This window comes from Xenopus tropicalis, chromosome 5 (genome assembly GCF_000004195.4).
Source record: "Xenopus tropicalis strain Nigerian chromosome 5, UCB_Xtro_10.0, whole genome shotgun sequence".
Classification (NCBI taxonomy): domain Eukaryota; kingdom Metazoa; phylum Chordata; class Amphibia; order Anura; family Pipidae; genus Xenopus; species Xenopus tropicalis.
In genome coordinates this window covers 146698109-146714504 of record NC_030681.2, presented here as the reverse complement: position 1 = coordinate 146714504, position 16396 = coordinate 146698109, and the positions used below count along the sequence as shown (strand labels likewise).

Below are 16396 nucleotides of genomic sequence, written 5' to 3'. Positions count from 1 at the left end.
GATCCCAACTAAGATATAATTACCCCTTATTGGGGGCAGAACAGCCCTATTGGGTTTATTTAATGGTTTCTTTGTAATAATAAAACAGTACCTGTACTTGATCCCAACTAAGATATAATTACCCCTTATTGGGGCAGAACAGCCCTATTGGGTTTATTCAATATTGAAATGATTTATTAGTCGACTTAAGAGAGATCCAAATTACGGAAAGACCCCTTATCTGGAAAACCCCAGGTCCCAAGCATTCTGGATAACAGGTCCCATACCTGTACCAACAGTTAAATTGTCACATGTTTTCTAAATAACTTTGCTCACCAGATTTACTTTTAAGAGATATTTACAATTGTGCACAGAGGGCTCTAACTATATCCCACCTACGTATCAGCAATAACAGAATGCCGGCAATGTCTTGGATGGCTTCCAACTGACTCCAAGGCAAAGAGCTGTCAGTAGCCCACGGATTACTTATGGTGCTTCCCATTGTACTGACTGGGATGTGAGCTACAGATATTTCCAACATTTTCATACAGTGACATTTGCACTCTGTATCTGTTTGCACTCTATCTGCCCCTGTCTATGTTACTATTTATGTGCTATAGCTCTTGGCATGTCCCAGTGCAACCTCAGTAGGAACATATGTGTCACCTCGAGAAAGTACATTAGAAATATATGGGACTTCCCCAGCAAGTTCAGGAACTGCTATGCAAAACTATGTGTTCTGATCTCATCCAACAGAAGGATTGTTATCCTTAATTATGTAAAGAAATCACTACCCCGTCAAGAAAAGAACTTCCCAACTGTTTCCATTGAACTTAGCAAAGACGTCATATTTATACATCATCATTTGATGGCCAAGAAATGAGCATCACCCTTACTTTTCGCCAATGACCCCCACTTGGGTTCCCAGTATATCCCAGTCTAGGTATTGGGAGCTGTTATGGTGCTTGGTGGATTTCTAGATAAGAGATTTTTTTCATAGGTTGAATTTGGAACTTGGTGCTGTCAGGCTATAATGCTGCAAAAGAACTTACAATCTCATTTCTAGGGTCACTTTAGTCAGAAGCAAATAACCTACCAGTAAACTTTTGGAGTGTGAGAAGAAACACACAATGAGAAGAATACAAAGTGTTTTGGTAAGCATGTGACTTGGTGCTGTCAGGCTATAATGCTGCAAAAGAGCTTACAATCTAATATCTAGGGTCACTTTAGTCAGGAGCAAATTACCTACCAGTAAACTTTTGGAGTGTGAGAATGAACACACAAAGAGAAGAATACAAAGTGCTCTGGTAAGTGTGCGACTTGGTGCTGTCAGGCTATAATGCTAACCATGATGGCTCCATGTATGTTCAACACATAGCAAAAATCTCAGTCCAACAGATTGATATACTCCATTGGCCATGCCAGACTATACTGTATTGGCCATGCCAGACTATACTCCATTGGCCATGCCAGACTATACTCCATTGGCCATGCTAGACTATACTCCATTGGCCATGCCAGACTATACTCCATTGGCCATGCCAGACTATACTCCATTGGCCATGCCAGACTATACTCCATTGGCCATGCTAGACTATACTCCATTGGCCATGCCAGACTATACTCCATTGGCCATGCCAGCTGTAATACAGCACCGTACTGCAGTAATGCTAGGGGACTGGGGATGTGCATTACCTTGCCGCTCTGGAAATGAAAAATTCCACCTGTCGGTCGGAGACGATAAAATCCAAAAGCTGCTTATCTGCAGACAAAGCGTTGGCCCTTCCCCAGGTCTGGCCGCTGATTAGCTATAATGTGCATGGTGCCCCAGCAATCCCATTAGCAGGGCAAGTAGAGACAGAACTGGCAGTGCAGGTGTCAGGATACTGTCTGGCTTCTCTATGAGCCTCCGCCGAGGATTTCAGAGCTGAGGACTTGGCTGAGCAGAGTAGAAAATAGAAACCCACTATTCACATTTCACTGAAATTACTTCCTGATGACATCACGAGCCGTGGAATGTGTCTTTAGCCACTTGCTCTGAGCTGCAGATACCGGCACGGACTAAAGTCGCAGAACTTGTTTAGGGCTTTCGTACAACAAAAGGTATAGGAACGCACTGAGACAGACACCTTGAAATTCTGGTCCTGCTACCTGAGGTATTGTGCCATTTGCTCTGCTGTGAATGACGGCTTGGAAGGAAAAAAAAGAGGGAAAGAAAGAAAAAGAAAAGAAAGAAAAAGAAAGAAAGAAAGAAAGAAAGAAAGAAAGAAAGAAAGAAAGAAAGAAAGAAAGAAAGAAAGAAAGAAAGAAAGAAAAAGAAAGCCAACAGATGTGGTTAAAGAAAAAATGACTCGGGGATGGACACTATTTTCAGTAGCAATTACATTTACAGGTATGGAACCCATTATCCAGAATGCTCAAGTACCTGGGGTTTTCCAGATAAGGGGTCTTTCTGTAATTCGGATCTCCTACCTAAAGTCTGCTAAAAACATTATTTAAACAGTAATTAAACCCAATAGGATTGTTTTGCCTCCAATTAGGATTAATTATATCTTAGTTGGGATCAAGTACAGGTACTGTTTTATTATTACAGGGAAAAGGGAATCATTTAACCATTAAATAAACCCAATAGGGCTGTTCTGCCCCCAATAAGGGGTAATTATATCTTAGTTGGGATCAAGTACAGGTACTGTTTTATTATTACAGAGAAAAGGGAATCATTTAACCATGAAATAAACCCAATAGGGCTGTTCTGCCCCCAATAAGGGGTAATTATATCTTAGTTGGGATCAAGTACAGGTACTGTTTTATTATTACAGAGAAAAGGGAATCATTTTTAAAAATGTGAATTATTTGATTAAAATGTAGTCTATGGGAGATGGGCTTTCCATAATTTGGAACTTTCTGGATAATGGGTTTCCGATTAAGGGGTCCGATACCTGTACTAATAACTTATAAAGGCACTGAAAATGAATAATTATTATGCAGAAAGTTGCTTAGAATTACAATCATGACCTGAGGAACCCCCTATGCTGCTTCAAATGGAAGCTCCGTTCCTCTAAACTAAAGGCGGGGCCTCTGGTGCGTTGATCCTTTTTATGGGAAAAAAGAACATCCCCCAACTGCCCATAATCCCCTCTAATGTACTTGTACAGAGTAATCATGTCCCCTCGCAAGCGCCTCTTTTCCAGAGAAAACAACCCCAACCCTGACAGTCTCACCTCATAGTTTAACCCTTCCATCCCCTTTACCAGTTTAGTTGCAGTCTCTGCACTCTCTCCAGCTCATTAATATCCTTCTTAAGGACTGGAGCCCAAAACTGCCCCCCATACTCAGGGTGAGGCCTTACCAGGGACCTATAAAGGGGCAAATGTAGTGAGGAGCAGGGAGACCAGTGAGGGAATGTAGTGAGAAGCAGGGAGAACAGTGAGGAAATGTAGTGAGGAGCAGGGAGACCAGTGAGGGAATGTAGTAAGGAGCAGGGAGACCAGTAAGGGAATGTAGTGAGGAGCAGGGAGACCAGTGAGGGAATGTAGTGAGGAGCAGGGAGACCAGTGAGGGAATGTAGTGAGGAGCAGGGAGACCAGTGAGGGAATGTAGTGAGGAGCAGGGAGACCAGTGAGGGAATGTAGTGAGGAGCAGGGAGACCAGTGAGAGAATGTAGTGAGGAGCAGGGAGACCAGTAAGGGAATGTAGTGAGGAGCAGGGAGACCAGTGAGGGAATGTAGTGAGGAGCAGGGAGACCAGTGAAGGAATGTAGTAAGGAGCAGGGAGACCAGTAAGGGAATGTAGTGAGGAGCAGAGGAGGGAAGGGCTTTGAATGTCAGCAGGAGGATTCTGTAAGCTCCTTTGCTTAAAAGGCAGCCATGCTAGAGAGCTTATTTGAGGCTGAGCAGGTTCCCTCTTAGGAGAGAGCAGGAGGATCCTGGCAGCAGAGTTTAAAATTGATTGCCGGGGAGAGAGGTGGGAGTCTGAGTTCAAAATTTCAGCTTTTTCCCCGTTCTCATCAACCAACGTACCCCCCCGTGATAATAAAGTTCCCACCCCTTCTTGCTTCATTTTTTTTACTATTCACATAATTAAAAAAAATTTTTGGATTCCTTTTACTCCTAGCTGCAATATCCCTTTCCATCTCTATTTTAGCTTGCCTGATAGCTTTTTTGCTGCTTTATTTGCTTCCTTGTACCTGATGAAAGTCCCCGCTGTCCCAGCTAACTTGAATGCCCTAATAGCACGTTTTTTCTTACCAACCTGGACACTAACACTTTTATTCAGCCATAAAGGTTTTGCTTTGCGATTCCTTTCTAAATTCACGGCCCAGTCGCATGTTTCATCCCACCAGGTCTCAGTGATACCAATTATATGATCATTTCCAGAACATGCAATAGCCTGCAGCTCCCCTAATTTCCCTGACAAGCTCCGTGCATTACCCAGCATGCTTGGCAAGTCCCTTCTGAGTGACCCATACATCAGTATTTACATGACTAGAATTTGATTTATTAATAAGGAAGGATTTCCTTCATTGCTTTTTAAGTTTAATTATAGCTTGTCTGATCTTGCAGATAGCTTTATTGCTGCTTTGTTCACTTCCTTGTACCTGATAAAACTTTCAGCAGTCCCCAGTAGCTTAAAAGCCTTAAAGACATGTTTTTTTAGCAGCCTCGACACCAATACTGTCCTCTTGTTTGCCCTTCATTCTCTCATTCAAACACAGTCTGGAGTTTAAATACTGTTAATAAATATTATCGTTAAACATAACAACTAAAACCATGTAGTAAAAGAGCAGAGATGTATTACCTCACCTGCTATTATTCCTGTTGAAGCTGTTTATACTGTACATTTCCCATAAAAAGCACACCTTTATAGTCAGGTAAATGGATTTATAGGATCATTCCTGAAATATTTCTTGCTCACAATATGAAACAAAGAGGTATCAGTGTAAATATACCAACTGTAGTTGCAAGGTGTTTTACTGTCAGTTCTTGAAATTTATGGTAAGAAATGTATTTGCGCCACTCCCACTTCACTTTCTGACACTCTATATACTTACTTACTTACTGTTTCTGTAATAGGGATAACAATGCTTCTTTACCCTGCTGACAACTTACTTTAGAGGGTAAAGACCTGGAAGACTATTCTGGGCCCCAGGCACAGTAGGAAAATTACAGATGGGAAATTAAAATCACCTGGCATTTAAGTCTTCAAAATGCAAAGAGAGCAGGAGCACCTCAAGTAGCAAAGGGGATAATAGCCTCTGGGAAGGGACTGGGGCTGTGGGATAGCAGGTATAGTAGGGAGAGATGGTGCCTATAGTAGCAGTGGGATAATAGCCTCTGGGAAGGGACTGGGGCTGTGGGATAGCAGGTATAGTAGGGAGAGATGGTGCCTATAGTAGCAGTGGGGGGATAATAACCTCTGGGAAGGGACTGGGGCTGTGGGATAGCAGGTATAGTAGGGAGAGATGGTGCCTATAGTAGCAGTGGGGGGATAATAGCCTCTGGGAAGGGACTGGGGCTGTGGGATAGCAGGTATAGTAGGGAGAGATGGTGCCTATAGTAGCAGTGGGGGGATAATAGCCTCTGGGAAGGGACTGGGGCTGTGGGATAGCAGGTATAGTAGGGAGAGATGGTGCCTATAGTAGCAGTGGGGGGATAATAGCCTCTGGGAAGGGACTGGGGCTGTGGGATAGCAGGTATAGTAGGGAGAGATGGTGCCTATAGTAGCAGTGGGGGGATAATAGTCTCTGGGAAGGGACTGGGGCTGTGGGATAGCAGGTATAGTAGGGAGAGATGGTGCCTATAGTAGCAGTGGGGGGATAATAGCCTCTGGGAAGGGACTGGGGCTGTGGGATAGCAGGTATAGTAGGGAGAGATGGTGCCTATAGTAGCAGTGGGGGGATAATAGCCTCTGGGAAGGGACTGGGGCTGTGGGATAGCAGGTATAGTAGGAAGAGATGGTGCCTATAGTAGCAGTGGGGGGATAATAGCCTCTGGGAAGGGACTGGGGCTGTGGGATAGCAGGTATAGTAGGGAGAGATGGTGCCTATAGTAGCAGTGGGGGATAATAGCCTCTGGGAAGGGACTGGGGCTGTGGGATAGCAGGTATAGTAGGGAGAGATGGTGCCTATAGTAGCAGTGGGATAATAGCCTCTGGGAAGGGACTGGGGCTGTGGGATAGCAGGTATAGTAGGGAGAGATGGTGCCTATAGTAGCAGTGGGGGGATAATAGTCTCTGGGAAGGGACTGGGGCTGTGGGATAGCAGGTATAGTAGGGAGAGATGGTGCCTATAGTAGCAGTGGGGGGATAATAGCCTCTGGGAAGGGACTGGGGCTGTGGGATAGCAGGTATAGTAGGGAGAGATGGTGCCTATAGTAGCAGTGGGGGGATAATAGTCTCTGGGAAGGGACTGGGGCTGTGGGATAGCAGGTATAGTAGGGAGAGATGGTGCCTATAGTAGCAGTGGGAAAATAGCCCCTGGGAAGGGACTGGGGCTGTGGGATAGCAGGTATAGTAGGGAGAGATGGTGCCTATAGTAGCAGTGGGATAATAGCCTCTGGGAAGGGACTGGGGCTGTGGGATAGCAGGTATAGTAGGGAGAGATGGTGCCTATAGTAGCAGTGGGATAATAGCCTCTGGGAAGGGACTGGGGCTGTGGGATAGCAGGTATAGTAGGGAGAGATGGTGCCTATAGTAGCAGTGGGATAATAGCCTCTGGGAAGGGACTGGGGCTGTGGGATAGCAGGTATAGTAGGGAGAGATGGTGCCTATAGTAGCAGTGGGGGGATAATAGCCTCTGGGAAGGGACTGGGGCTGTGGGATAGCAGGTATAGTAGGGAGAGATGGTGCCTATAGTAGCAGTGGGGGGATAATAGCCTCTGGGAAGGGACTGGGGCTGTGGGATAGCAGGTATAGTAGGGAGAGATGGTGCCTATAGTAGCAGTGGGGGGATAATAGCCTCTGGGAAGGGACTGGGGCTGTGGGATAGCAGGTATAGTAGGGAGAGATGGTGCCTATAGTAGCAGTGGGGGGATAATAGCCTCTGGGAAGGGACTGGGGCTGTGGGATAGCAGGTATAGTAGGGAGAGATGGTGCCTATAGTAGCAGTTGGGGGATAATAGCCTCTGGGAAGGGACTGGGGCTGTGGGATAGCAGGTATAGTAGGGAGAGATGGTGCCTATAGTAGCAGTGGGGGGATAATAGCCTCTGGGAAGGGACTGTGGCTGTGGGATAGCAGGTATAGTAGGGAGAGATGGTGCCTATAGTAGCAGTGGGGGGATAATAGCCCCTGGGAAGGGACTGGGGCTGTGGGATAGCAGGTATAGTAGGGAGAGATGGTGCCTATAGTAGCAGTGGGGGGATAATAGCCTCTGGGAAGGGACTGGGGCTGTGGGATAGCAGGTATAGTAGGGAGAGATGGTGCCTATAGTAGCAGTGGGGGGATAATAGCCTCTGGGAAGGGACTGGGATATAGTAGGTATAGTAGGTACCTATAGTAGCAGTGGGATAATAGTGTTTAGGAAGGGACCATGATTATGGGTGAGTAATGAACAAGCAGCTGAAGGCGAAATGTATGTTGCAAAGTATGTATTGCTCCTTTAAGTCAATAGTAGTGGCCTTGACAGTATGAGGCTTATTGAAAACATGATGCAGAGTGCATATAGAATCCACACAGCTGTGCCATGTTGTGCTTTGCAGGCTTCTTAGTAAACCTATGACTGACATGGGTAAAAGTTAAGTAAATAGTGCTTTAACCTAGACAACGCCCCCCAGGAACCCTGCAATTATGTTTACTGCATTGGCCAGCATTGCTTGTGTGGCTAGTGTTGTCTGCCTAGTGTCTGCTTAGTGTTGTCTGCTGTCTATCAGGTGATTTGGTATTAAGATAGTAGCTTTCTGCAATAAGTACATAATACCTACAACTTCTGCTCTGCGTAACCTGTGCATCCAAGGTAAAATGGCCAGTGTTCTGGGCAACAGAGTAAGATTTACTTAGCTCCTCATTCCCCATTGGCCACATGATAATGCCAACAGCTGCTGAGTGTGTTGCGTTGGATCTTGTAGGTAAATGTTCTAGTTTGTAACTGGCTGTAATGAGTCACTTGCGGAGCATCCCTTGTGCGATAGTGTGGCCCGCAGCCAAATAAACACTGCAAGCTTCATTATCTTCCCAGGGCCTGGTCAGTGTCTCTGGTAAGAATTCCGTTGGCAGCACAATGTTATAATGTTTATGTAAAGTGATCAGGCAGAATGATAAGGACTTGTGAGAAACATGGGTACCAATAGGGATGGGTCTGGGCAAAGTACAATTCCTCTCTTGCAGTGATGCCACACGGGAACCCTATACACATCAGCAGCCAAGTCACCCAACCAGTGATTGAGACAACCAGTGAGTGAGACAACCAGTGAGGTTCTACCAGCACTCAGGTAGCCAAGATGAAGGCAGAGAGCCAAGGATATACACAAAAATGCTAGAAATACTAGTGAAATGGGGCCTAGGAATGTTTATTGATCAATCCCTTTTCTTTTGTAAGTCTATAGCCAATGAAATACCATATGAGCAAATACATCTGCTGTGGCTGAGACAAGGTTGACTCAATCTACCCATTTTCTGTTCTGTTTGTCTCCCCAGGTGCCTTGGGCTTATCCTTTATTCTGCTCTGTCCTGTACTCCTCATATCCAATCAGTAACTAAATGCCCCAAGATTCTACCAGAATTCTGATTCACTCTCATATCATGCATTGATTACTGTGACACTCTGTTTATTGGCCCTCACCTCTCCACGCCTCAATAAATGCTGCTGTTAGTCTCATACATCTCAGCAGTGTCCCCCCGGCCATGCAACTCTGCTCACTCTGCTAGTGTCTCTACTGGCTTCTGCTACCTTTTTAAGATAAAATTCAACGCAATAATCCTGACATTCTGACAATTTGGATAAAGTTCACATTTCTACTTTACTCTACTTCCCTGAATTTATCTTCAAGTACTCAATAAATCACTTATTACTTTATTCTATTGACCTGCTCCTTTGCTCCTCACTCATTTCCTCTTCACACACTCGCATTTAAGACTTTGCAAAGGCTCCATTCCCTTTCTGGAATTTCCTTCCAATTTCATAAACACATTTCTTTAGGGTGAAGACACACTGAGCTACTAGTAGCAGCTACTTGTCACGGCTACTAAACGCTAGAAAATCCCCTGCCATAGACAATACTGAGAATTGCCTCTGCTAAAACACATGTAGAGAAAGTTATCAGTAAATGATCAGTATTGTCTATTTTTGTAGCCACGACAAGTAGCCGCTACTAGTAGCTCTGTGTGTCTTCACCCTTATGGAGGCATCTCCCTATCTAGCCTAACATAGCTTCCATAGCTCATTCATTGCCACATGTCTCACTTCGCTGCTTCCTATTCTTGTCCATTCCCACACCTTGTGTCAAACCTGTTCTTCTATTAGATTTGTAAGCTCTACTGAGCAATCCTCAATAATGCAGTGATAGTTTGTCACTAAGTGCTATGGTGCTTGGGCTGATCAGCAAGTGAAGAGGAGCAATAGTAACATAGTAAGTTAGGTTGAAAAAAGACGTATCTCCATCACGTTCAACCATAATGCCTATATATAACCTGCGTAACTGCTAGTTGATCCAGAGGAAGGCAAAAACCCCATCTGAAGCCTCTCTAATTTGCTACAGAGGGGAAAAAATTCCTTCCTGACTCCAAGATGGCAATCGGACCAGTCCCTGGATCAAATAACTGCAAAAAGTTCCAGCAGTTCAGATAATGTTGTTGTTGGCCTGAAGGTATCTATACACAAGCAGGGCCACTTGGACAATATCTGTAAGCCGAGCCCTCAGGCTGACTGAGCTTGCCCCATAAAGAATAGGCCAGGGAGTTTCTCTTTTGGTTACTGGCAAGCACATAGCATTATATATCAAGAGAGAAAAGGAAAATAAATCTTTCAGATGGTTTATTTGAAAACATTCATTCATGAAGGTCATCATAAAGGTTAATTGCCCCTCTAAATGAGATTATACACCAAGGAGGCCGTACTGTCTTAGAGAAGAATCACTCTCTCCCACTGCAGTAAAAAGCAAAAAGTGCCCACTAAACGCTTTACAATTGCACGGTGCTCCGTGCAGAACTGGTATTGTCTCTTTTTATTGGCTCTTACAGTCACCAGAGAGCCGGTTAGTATTGTGTTTATGGGGAGAATAAACGTCTCTAAAAAAACAAACAATAATCTGGAGCTGCTCTGTAACCTGTGCACACAGATGAACCTTTATGAACCTGGAGAGCAAAGCAGAGAGGAACCTCAAAGCTTTTGTCAACTACGGCACAAGTCTGATGGAGCTCCGTCACTTCTAGGACATAAAGGATACCAGCCCTGGGATTCAAAATAGACTTTGGCTTTTCAAGTACACAGAGGCCCAAACTGCCCCCCACCAGCCCAATAAATAGTGACTGTCTATGGCCTCTTACAGCAGCCCCTCTGGCATTTGCCAGAATCTACAGATTGCCAGCCCGGGCCTGGAGGATACTTTGCACTGGGGATTAAAAACTCAGAGGGTGTTAAGGTCTCCATACACAGGCCGATTGAAGCTGCCGATATGGGTCCCTTCGACCAATTCGGCAGCTTGTTGGCCTGTGTAGGGGCAGAAACAACAGCCATACCTGACCGATATCTGGCCTGAAATTGCCCAGATATCGATCAGGCAGGTTAAAAAATCTAGTCAGATCGGGGACCGCATCGGCTCGTTGATGTGGTCCCCGAACCGACTTTGCCTATTCCCGTTGTTAAAATTTGATCGTTTGGCCCCAGATGCGGTCCTCAATCCGACTAGATTTTTTAACCTGCCCAATTGATATCTGTCTGATTTCAGGCCAGATATCGGTCGGGTATGGCCGTCAAACGACCGAATTAGCCTACACGTTCGCCCACCCGTAGGTGAGGATATCGGGTGAAGATCCGCTCGATTGGTGACCTCGCCAAGCAAGCGAATCTTCACGTGTATGGGGACCTTTAGAGTTCAGAGCAACTGCTGAGTTTTAATACCTCATAGAGCAGAATGGATTTTAAAAATTGCTACAAATCCCTCTGAATTCCCCTGTTCACTATTACCTAGCTATTCCACTGTGGTCCTGCATTGGGTATTCAGTAGCCTTACTAAATATCAGTGATCCCTAACCAGTGGCTCCAGAGCAACATGTTGCTCACTCCCAGTGACCTTAAAGAATCATTTTTGAATTCCTGGCTTGAAGGCAAGTTTCAGTTGCATAAAAACATGGTGTAGTGACAATAAGAGCCTCCTGTAGGCTGCCAGTCCACATAGGGGCTACCAATAGCCCAAACAGACCCTATGAACCTTTTTTGAAGCTTGTGTTGCTCCCCAACTCTTTTTACATTTGAATATGACTTATGGGTAAAAAGGTTGGGGACCCCCTGGTCTGTATAATGAAGCTGCTGTGTAGGCAGTCGGCCAAGCTGAATATGAGCTGTAGGGCACACATGTACAGATAGCAGATAAGCACAGTGCAATCCAATGGTTTAAGATAAAGAGGTGTCAGATTCCATTCATAGTTCTTTTACATTACTGTTAACCCTCCAGGATTTTTGGAAGTCGCCTGTATTTATACTTCTGGTGGGATTATTTGTTGCTGCCAAGATTGTTGCATATTTGTAAACCAGGAGGAAAACTATACCCCCGAACAATGTAGGCATCTATAAAAAATATATTGCATAAACAGCTCATATGTAAAACCCTGCTTCATCTAAATAAACCATTTTCATAAAAAATATACTTTTTTAGTAGTATGTGCCATTGGGTAATCCTAAATAGAAAACTGCCATTTTAAGTACTAAGGGCCGCCCCCTGGGATCATATGATACAAGGTGCATACAAACAAGCCAAGGCACACATACATGCTAGGCCCCATCAGCCAATGAATGTCTTTTACTCCCACACTACTTTCTGTTACAGTTAGAGCTGTGTTATTTCCTGCCAGCTGATCTTATTCTCGAACCAACAAATGTATTTGTAGCTGTAATATTGGTGTGTAGGCGCCATCTCAGTGCATTGTGCCTGAGTCTGAGCTTTCAGCCAGCGCTACACATTAGAACTGCTTTCAGCTAACCTATTGTTTCTCCTACTCCCATGTAACTGGAGGAGTCCCAAGCCGGACTTGGATTTCTTACTATTGAGTGCTATTCTGATACCTACTGGGAGCTGCTATCTTGCTCCCTTCCCATTGTTCTGCTGATCGGCTGCTGGGGGTGATGGGGGGATATCACTCCAACTTGCAGCACAGCAGTAAAGTGTGACTGAAGTTTATCAGAGCACAGGTCACATGGCTGTGGCACCCTGGGAAATGAAGAATATGGCTAGCCCCATGGGAAAAACAGATTACAATGCAGGATTCTGCTGGAGAAGCTCTATTAACTGATGGGGTTTGAAAAAAAAACATGTTTTCCCATGTCAGTATTGCTTTATTGTTAGAGACAAGGCTAAGAAACTTGAATCACTATGAAGCGTCGGGGAAGGATTAAGCAGGTTTATGGCCGGTACCAGATTTCCGAGCGCCTCAGACAGATATAACATAGGGCGCACTTAATGTACATTACGCTGGTGTTTAACCTTTCAGCTCTGCAGAACATATTTCACTCTCCCTATGGGCGCTGAGAGAGGGGCACTTAGCACCTCTTAATGCCGACAGCTAATTCCTAGCAAATCCCACCACTCACAAGAGGCTTAACATTCTTTGAAGGAAATAATATTTTGACACAAGAGCTAAACAAAGAGTGATCTTAATCTTTATCTTAACTGGAACTGCTCGTTATATACACAGAAAAGTGTTTGGCGCCGATACCCAGAGAGAGAGCCATTAGGGAATAAACGTGTATATATACCTGTATTTGTCTTAATTATATTATATTATAAGGCAAATGAAACATCATTGTAAAGGGTTACATTGCAGTTGAATGAGGTAAACTAATGGTGCGGTATATGAAAGCTTCAGGATTGTGCAATCATTTGTATGTTTAATATGGTAACTGCTTAAAGGGGACTTTCACCTTTGTAAAATGTTAAGAGAATAAGATTTTCCCTTTCAAATAATATTTGCAATTGAGTTTTATTAACAAAAATGCAGCATTTTCCATATACCTACCTGGAAAGTTGCATAGATCTTTAGCAACCCACTCTCAGTTAAAGCCAGGGGGTCAAGTACAGGTACTGTTTTATTATTACAGAGAAAAGGGAATCATTTAACCATTAAATAAACCCAATAGGGCTGTTCTGCCCCCAATAAGGGGTAATTATATCTTAGTTGGGATCAAGTACAGGTACTGTTTTATTATTACAGAGAAAAGGGAATCATTTAACCATTAAATAAACCCAATAGGGCTGTTCTGCCCCCAATAAGGGGTAATTATATCTTAGTTGGGATCAAGTACAGGTACTGTTTTATTATTACAGAGAAAAGGGAATCATTTAACCATGAAATAAACCCAATAGGGCTGTTCTGCCCCCAATAAGGGGTAATTATATCTTAGTTGGGATCAAGTACAGGTACTGTTTTATTATTACAGAGAAAAGGGAATCATTTAACCATGAAATAAACCCAATAGGGCTGTTCTGCCCCCAATAAGGGGTAATTATATCTTAGTTGGGATCAAGTACAGGTACTGTTTTATTATTACAGAGAAAAGGGAATCATTTAACCACTAAATAAACCCAATAGGGCTGTTCTGCCCCAATAAGGGGTAATTATATCTTAGTTGGGATCAAGTACAGGTACTGTTTTATAATTACAGAGAAAAGGGAAATCAGTTTTAAAATTCTGAATTATTTGATTAAAATGGAGTCTATGGGAGATGGGCTTTCTGTAATTCAGAGCTTTCTGGATAACTGGTTTCTGGAGAAGGGATCCCATACCTGTACAATCAGTACAACCAGTGGCACACACAGGAACCATAGGATAATGGGCTGAGATTACATTATAAGATGATTCCTTGGCTGATAAGGATTAGATGCGTCTCTTGCCTTCTTGGAATATATTTACACAAACACACAAACTGTTTCTAGCATATTTGACGGTTCTCCAAGAAAGGAAGACTATTTGAAGGGGGAAATGTACTTAATATTGCTTTCTATGTTGTTTTTAAGTATCCCATAATGTTTCAGTGATGTTTATATCTGGCGATAAGGAAGGGCACGGGAGGTGCCTGCTGTTCATTAAACTCCTGGGGATCATTAATCTTTTGCAGCCTGGGAACATACTGTTTAAATAACATTTGCACCATAATCTCCTAAAATGGTTTTGGATTGGCTTAAATTCAATCATGCAGCGAAATAACCAAGTCCAATGAGTGCCAGGAGGTGGCTGCCCAACTACCTTACTACAGACCTCTACTACTTTCTATGTGTAATGGGCCACTCAATGTAGGGCAAGAAATGGCCTTGGAGATTGCATAAGAACTGAGATTCAAGAACAAGTCAAAAGGGTTGAGGAGACCGCCTCACATGTATGCAAATAGACCAAAGGGATTCTGGGAACAAATTTCTCACAGCTCCTAAAAAAATCCTATTTACATGGGTTTATCCTATAGGCTAAAGCTCACCCAATGGGTTTTTGAAGCAAAAGCTGGGATAATAGCTGATCAGATTCCCAACTGTAAATGGCATTTTTTTAGGAGCCTTAAGGAATTTGTTCCCAGAATCCCTTTGGTCTATTTGCATACGTATGACGCGGTCTCCTCAACCCTTTTGACTTGTTCATGAATCCCCACTCCTGGCTCTATCTAAGCTGATCAGAAAACCCTGCGCTACACTGATGAGCCCCAAGAAGGGCGAAACCGGTCTGTAGTTGGGAATCTGATCAGCTATTATCCTGGCTTCTGCTTTAAACCCAGTGGGTGAGCTTTAGCCTATAGGATAAACCCATGTAAATGGGAATTTTTTTAGGAGCCTTAAGGAATTTGTTCCCAGAATCCCTTTGGTCTATAAGAACTGAGACAAATCAACATTTTAGGCATAAGCTCTAGCAGCCTTTGAGCCTCTATCTGTCTCTCCTTGCTATAACATATGCTGTACTTGGTACACACTGATAGTATGGGTTGAAGTTCTTCTTTAGTAAAACTCTCACACAGACCCAGATAAAAGTAGGGAGTCCTCATCTGAGGTCTAAAACAATGTTACAAATATATGAAAACATCACAGTCATTCAGCCAAAGGTCAGGAAATATCTAAGACAACAAGCCTGACCTTCAAGAGGGGCCTCCAAATGCACCTAGGAGAACAAATGGTCTTTCCCACAAACCTCATGCAAGCTTTAGTCAAGGCTTCTAGCCATTATTTGAGCATTGGAATTTTAGACCCCCTAATACACTTGGCTTTATGTTTTCTAGCACCTGTGCCAATTACTAAGAATGAGGTGCTAAGAGTAAGATGCAGCATGAAGGGGTGCAAGGGAGCTTGACCTTGGCCTGTCTGTCTTCTCTTACTCATTGATTGCACTCTTATATATTTATTTGTAATTATTAATATATGCACTGTACCCCTATCTGCGTTCATGGTTTGTACAGCACTGCATACAGTTGCGTTCCATAGATACAAAACAATATGTTACTGAGCTGCCAGACTAATGTTGAGCTCTGCTCCATAGTACTTCTCACCCCAGCTGGGCCCTCAAATAAGTACTGGAGGAAGGGTCCGAACTGTAAGTCACATAAACTTTCACAAGCACTTGGGTGTCAATGCGTTGTGGCCAAGAAACAACAGTAAAGAATCGACTTTCTTTCCATACAGAATGTTCAAGGCACAATATTACCTCGCACAATGTTAACAATGAGTATTTGTTATGTTCTGTTGTTTGTCTACCAAGTTCTCCAAGTGTCCACTAAGATGTGCCTAGCTCCACCCACCTAAAGGGGACGTAAAGTCAAAATTCATAATGCTTGTGTGTGTGTGTTATTTAAACCAAATGGAATACATTTTCACTATGAACTCAATAAACATTCTCTATCATTTGTTAATTAGAAACCTTTTGCATGTTATGCTATTCCTCGACAGCTCTGATCACAGCTCCTGGAACCCTACACGGTCAGTGACTGATGTGAGAGAAAGCAGAGACTGCTCTGTACTGGACTTAACATCCCCTTTAAGTCCTTACAAATGGAGGGTGTCGCTTGGGCTATCCCACAATACCCCACACAATAGTCCCCAAACTGCTCTTATTTATCCCCACTGTGCTAGTGAGCTCCCACTTGCTACCACTTCTACAGCCTGTATATATACACTGCTCCCTTATCCGCAACTTTACAAAGGCTTAAGTTTCCTTAGTGTTTAATCCCCTAACTGATGCCTTCTGCCTCCGGCTTCCCAGCAAATCAGCCCCTGGGCCGGGCAGGCTTCAAAGGGACAA

General features: G+C 43.7%; 1 protein-coding gene across 3 annotated transcripts in view; it reads right to left on the bottom strand.

The window, feature by feature from the left end:
• The window catches only part of adgrf1 (adhesion G protein-coupled receptor F1), a 182356-nt gene that overhangs the window by 63597 nt on the left and 102363 nt on the right, over nt 1–16396 (bottom strand). Inside the window, exon 1 of one of the 3 annotated variants that reach the window (XM_031901486.1) lies at nt 1675–1961. The gene's annotated coding sequence lies outside the window, so the exon portion shown is untranslated. 3 annotated transcript variants of the gene reach the window in all.